This window comes from Vespula pensylvanica, unplaced genomic scaffold, assembly GCF_014466175.1.
Source record: "Vespula pensylvanica isolate Volc-1 unplaced genomic scaffold, ASM1446617v1 scaffold0002, whole genome shotgun sequence".
Taxonomy (NCBI): Eukaryota; Metazoa; Arthropoda; class Insecta; order Hymenoptera; family Vespidae; genus Vespula; species Vespula pensylvanica.
Window position 1 is genome coordinate 1 of NW_025113210.1, and position 6,495 is coordinate 6,495.

Sequence of the window (6,495 nt, forward strand, 5' to 3'; positions counted from 1 at the left end):
TCCATTGTTAACGCATCGGTCGATAAATATCACAAATGTTTTTAATAGCTGGAACGGCATTATTATCCTCCTTGTAATAAAATTTCAAAATATATCTTCTTTATTCTATCTCATTTATAAGTCGTAATAACTTTTAAACAATTAAATGGATATAATTCGTGATCTTTCGAAAAATACTCTATCAAACCTCGACTTTCGAATGCACGGCATTATTGCCAAATTGATCGCTTGACATTACTAAAGCTATGGAGCAGAATAATGTCATCGGCCGGTAGAATACAAAGAAACATTTTTCCCGAATTAACTCGAAATAGGTAAAAAAGCGAGACGTAAAATTGAATGACAAGTACGTTACATCCATTTTTGTAAATTATAATTTTACGTATCTGAAATCGTCGCTTTTCTACTGTCCTTTACCGTTAATTTTATTACTGTGTTTTCGTCTGACTATTACTCGTGTATACAATTTAAGGTTGGAATTTAGTATGGTTCAATATTAATATTGTCATCAGCTAAGGAGTTGGAGTATTTAGAACGTAACTGTAACAATCGAATGTTGGAAGAATCAGAGAAAAGGACTTCCCCCAACAAACACTTTTAAATCTATTAAAGAAAACTGACTTTTACTTCGTATTACATAAATCAGATATCTATAATAATGTACTGATTTCTTTTTATCATAGAAGTAAAAGATGCTTCTGTGAGAGTTCTGTAGAATTAGGAAATCTTCTAGTTTCTGTTATCATATTATCTCATTAACGAAGTTATTTAGCAGAGAAGGGAAGAAACTATACGAGAAGCGTGTGACGTACCGGAAGAATAAAACAATTGTAAGGCTTAATGTCCAAAAAGTAGGGTGTCTTTTGTAGAACCAAATCCTTCTGTAATAACTAGAGCATCTAAGCCTGCAAAAATTATCGGTATGTTTCGTACAAATTTATTTCCATTTTAAACTATGCATTAACTTTTGGAAATCACAAATATCTACGTTACTTATTAGATGTCACCGAAAGTTTGACCAGCTTGGTTTTTCAAAAATAACGAGTCCAGCCTACACAGGATTTATATATTATTTCGAAATCCTTTAGTAAACGCCATCTGTGAGTCTATTGAAAATCTTTCCAATCAACTACTTGTGCGATAATGGTGTAATATATACTCGCAATTGAATTATTTCAGGATTTACAAAGAAAAATAGCAAGACTTGCCGCAGCCAAAGGTATATCAGCCGCTCGTATAGATGCTTCTCACAAAAGAAAGAATGATCATTTTGGTCAATCAAGAACCAATGGATCAGATTTTCTTTCACCAAACACTTTTGTATGCATTAAAACAGACCAGTTTTTATTTCACGTTGCATGCTACACATAGCTATAACTTTTATTAATTTCCTTTTATTGTAGAAGTAAAAGTTACTTCTATGAAAGAATTACGAAGCTTCCTAATTTCTGTTATCGCATTTTGTTACAGATGGTTCTTGATCGATAAAGAAAGAGAGGCTATACGCGAAGCGTGTGACGTACCGTATGAATAAAAGAATTGTGAGGCAGTGACAGATGAATGTCCAAAAAGTAGAGTGTCTTTTATAGGACTTAATCTTTCTATAATAATTGGAGCATTTAAGCCCGCAAAAATTGTCGGTATGTTTCCTTCGAATATATTTCCATTTTAAACTATGCATTAACTTTCGAAAATCACAAATAACTACGTTACTTATTAGGTGTTGCCCGAGGTTTGAAAAAACTTGGTTCCTCAAAAATGACGAGTCCACCCTACACAGAATTTATATATTATATCGAAATCCTCGAAATAGCGCCATCTGTGAGTCTATTGAAAGTCTTTACAATCAACTACTTACCATACACGGCAGTAGTGTAACATATATTCGCAATTGAATTGGTAATATAATATAAATACAATATAAAGTGTAATATAATTCGCAATTGATATTGGAAGAAGCAGAGGAACAACTGTTGCAAAAAACTATTAGAAGAAGATATGGTGCTATAAATGCAACTCTACTTTCTAGACATTCAACCATCTTAGATTCTCAATTTTGTATTCTTCCGGTGCGTCACACGCTTTGCGTATAGCTTTGTTTTCCTCTTCGCTCAATAACTTCGCTAATAAGAAAATATAATGGCAGAAATTGGGAAGCTTTCCTAATTCTTCAGAACTCTCACAGAGCCAACTTTTGCTTTAATAGATATGGAAGTGTTTGATGAAGAGAAGTCCGGTTCTCTGAATCTTCCACCATCCGATTGTAGTTGAACTTATGTTCTAAATCTTCGAACTCGTCGGCTGGTGACAATATTAATATTAAACTTTACCAATTTCCAACTTTAAATTGTATAGACGAATAAGAATTACACGAAAACGCAGTAATAAAGTTAACGGTAGAGGTCAGTAATAAGGCAACAATTTCAGATACGTAAAATTGTAATTTACAAAAATCGGTGAAATGTAGTTGTCATTCCATTTTACGTATCACTTTCATATTTAGATCGAAATAAAAATATTTCTTTGTTTACTACCGGCCCATAACTTTAGCAATATCAAACAATCCATTTGGCGATCGTACCGCGCGTTCGAAAGTTGAGTTTTCATAGAGTTTTCATAGAGTTTTCATATATTTAGAAAGTTCATGATTTGTATGTGTTTATGTGTTTAAAAGTTATTACGCCTTATAAATGAGGTAGAATAAAATAGATATATTTTGAAATTTTATTACAAGGAGGATAATAATGCCGCTCCAGCTATTAAAAATATTTGTGATATTTATCGACCGATGCGTTAACAATGGACGTCGCACGTAGCTACATCAAACGTTTTCGATATGGAAGGTATGATGTAAGTGGTGCGACTAACGTCGACAAGGAACTAACCATCGATCACAAAACAGTTTTATATCGTTTGAAGAAGGTTGGATATAAAAAAAATCCAATGTTTGTGTTTAGCGTGATTAAATCGTGAAGCATTTAATGCATCGTATTTCTGTCTGCGAATCGTTATTAGGACCTAACGAAACCGATGCATTCTTTAAACGTGCCATTATGTACGATAATCTACGAAAAGGATCATGATCCATGGAAGAAGAATTTGTCGCCGTTGTCGCCTGTTCGAACTATTGATCATAATCTCTTTAAATAATCGGGAAATGATTCGCTTTTGCATTGAAATACGAAGAAACCTTTTCCCCTAACTTAACATCTCGATTAGTAATGTCATTGATTAATATCAATCTTTTATGGAAATTAACTCGAATTATTGCGATAATATAGTCAAAGTTATCTAGTTCAACTAATGAATGACATTACTAATATGATTATAATATTATCTAAAAAATTAAGTTATACGAAATTAACTACAAGCAATTAAACATTATAATAATAATAAATATATTTCAATATATGATTTAATAAATTTTACACTCAAGTTTAGTCGAACTTTTAATAAATTTGCCCGGAATGTATATTTATGTGTCCTAAAACTGAATGGAGAATTAACCTGAGATATCGGGTTAATTCGCACTTTCAATCATGATTTTTAAGTTAACGAAATTAATTTGAAATTCTGTGACACACTAAAAATATTCAAATGTTGTGAATAATTGAAGGAATGGGAAATGTCGACTATAATTTCAATTTACACTTGTAACACTGACATCACATAGATTTACAGATATCACTGGAATGAATACAAATCAGGTCGGTAGAATTTCCCGATACGTATTCGTTCGTTTGTTTTTTTTCTGCTTCTTCTTTTTTTTCACCGAATCTCTTTATCTTAATTTAAAAAAAATTTCTTTTCCTTCTTTAAATTTCATTCTTCTTTTTGATTTTAATTTATTTTTCAATCTCTTTTGGTCTCTCCTTTCTAGTATTAATTTCTTTTTTCTTCTTTTTCAAATCGATTTTTTTCCTCCTTTAATTTAAATTATTTTTTAATTCTTTTTTAACCCTTTGCACTCGGACGTCCCTTCAGAGCAATCGGAATCCGAAAAAGTCTTATAAATAATCAATTTAAAATCAATGTAAATGGTGTAGACGTATTTTTTCAAAACTTCTCGTACTAGTCGGATAATTGTAAGGAATAAAATTTTGATTTTTTTTGCAAATATTATATATATATATATATATATATATATATATATATACTTATATAGACAGGTACGTGTTATTAAACAATAAAACAAAATGATTTAGACAAAATTTTAGATTTTGCGTATATATTTATATTTACTTGTACTCCTCGTGCTGTCTGAAAAGACATGGACGGAAAATTACATTGATGTATGTATATATCGGAAGAAATATTCTATAAGTTCATCTTTAAGCTAATTCTAATTAAAATATGTAATGGATTTATATGTGACGGATGTAAAAATAACTTTTAGCCCATAATATTATATCTCGAAATAAACTTTTATAACCACCCTAATTAATTACAAAAGGAGACTGTTAATTATTACCATTCCAAGGTATTTTGATGTTTTTACAAATATCCTTCTAAATTCCTCAAGAATACCTTGACGTGAATATTATCTTCTCAAAAACCTTTCAAATCTCGTATCAACGACAGAATTGGGATGAGATTCTGATACAAGAGCAGAAACTTTGATCCAAGTATTTCTTCCACAAACAAACAAATTTTTTTTTGCGATGTGACAATTTCGATTGTGGAAATTCTCGCGCGAGTCAACGTTTAAGTCATATCGTAACTCGTTATCTCTTTCATTTAGGGAACGTGTTTTGTTAATTTCTTTTTTCTTTATGTATTCGATGTTTCCATTCGAATAATTGGAAATTACGTCCATAAGTCGGAGCATCCTTGAATTAAAATTTTGAAACTGGCTTACAACAGACAAAGGATTTCGCTGAATGCCTCCTGTCTTTTACCTGTTGACAATATTATTGAATGTTCTCGATTCTAACATAGGAACTGGCAATTACCGTTTGCATAATTTCATCCATTCACCATTTTTAACACGTTCTATCCGTACTGCCAAACCTTCCGTAATTTCTTCACTGGAACGGCCCATTTTATTTTTTTTCCTTCTCGGAAGATTATTGAAAATCCATGCAACCATAACCATTCCCCGGTTACACAGGTTAATTACTTTAACTTTATAATCCGTTGGAATTATGTAATTATTTCTTTGTTAACTTTTTCCTTCTTGAGGCTTGTAATCTTCCAATCAAGGAATCGTCAATCAACTTATACGAAGACGCATTTCCGATCGATTTCATCGACCTCATAAGAGCCAAGATATTCATTCGAATGTTTCAAACTTATTCCGCCTTTCGAGCGTACGCTCAAAGGATATGTCATCTCCGCGTGGCGTAATCTTCTCTTCCTTTCTTCAGAAAACAAACGCAAAAGATTTTTTCTTTTGTTACGCGGAAAATCATTTCGAGCTAGTTTGACCATTGATAAAGCGCGAATTACCTCGTACAATAACGTCCCTCTGCGTCCTACGAATCGTCTGGTACATCATAAACTCGACGTTCGACATTCTAATTTGATCGAACGATTTACTAAACGACTAAACTCTAATATCTACAAATTCTTATAGTCTCGAAATGATCGAATGGATTAAACGAGATTTTAAACAGTCGTCCTTTCCACAAAAAGCTTTCTATTCCCTTTCTCTCCATATTTGCAAAATTGTTTTTATACAAAAGCACTGCTTTCTTTACGCATATGTCCAAGGACGCAAACAATCAGACAAGGATACTTACAAGCATTTATGGAATTAGTCATCGTTCGTATCAGTACCTTACGGTTTCACGTTAAATATTGATATCAAAAGAATTCATGATATTATATCGTTTACGATTCAAACGAAATATGTGATATTTCTAGAGTAGGAGATAGGTAATTAAAAAATCAAAAGACGTTCATTCATTTCACAAAAAAGAAAATAAACCTGATCGTGCGTATCACACGACAAAAGCAAAGTTCTATTTCTATTTTAATTAAAGTTTCTAATTATTAGATGAATATTTTTCAACATTTTTAATCGGTAATTTAAATAAATTAATGGTCATCATTAATAATGAATTATCAATACGTGATATAAGTGGTAGGTATTAAACTGATTAATACAAAAACTATAAAAATTTTAATTGAAACAATTGTGGACGTAATAATTTATTATTATTCTAAAAAGGTAGATGAGCATTTACAATAAATCCTGACGCGACACTGACACGACATTTGACTATTTATTATATATTGACCATTTATACCACGTACTGATGTTTAACTACAAATACTAATGAAAACATTTATTGAATACTATTAATTTTGATTGTCTCTATACTCTGCTCTATACTCTTTCGCTCTTCCTTTTTCTTCTATGCACTGGAAGAACGAAAACGTAATGAAATAAGTGAAGTTAACGATCCATCTCACTTATTCTCATACTATTTCCGTATACTTTCTCGTATTCGTTTTTTTCTTTCATTTTATTTTTGTTTCACTTCGACCCTT

General features: G+C 31.4%; 1 long non-coding RNA gene across 1 annotated transcript; it reads right to left on the reverse strand.

Moving 5' to 3' along the window:
• Positions 1–4,405: 4,405 nt before the first annotated feature.
• LOC122637384 lies at positions 4,406–5,550 on the reverse strand. Its single transcript, XR_006329234.1, has 2 exons — positions 4,978–5,550; positions 4,406–4,898 (listed from the first exon to the last, which is right to left on the reverse strand). It is a non-coding gene; the product is annotated as an uncharacterized LOC122637384 (long non-coding RNA).
• Positions 5,551–6,495: the final 945 nt, after the last annotated feature.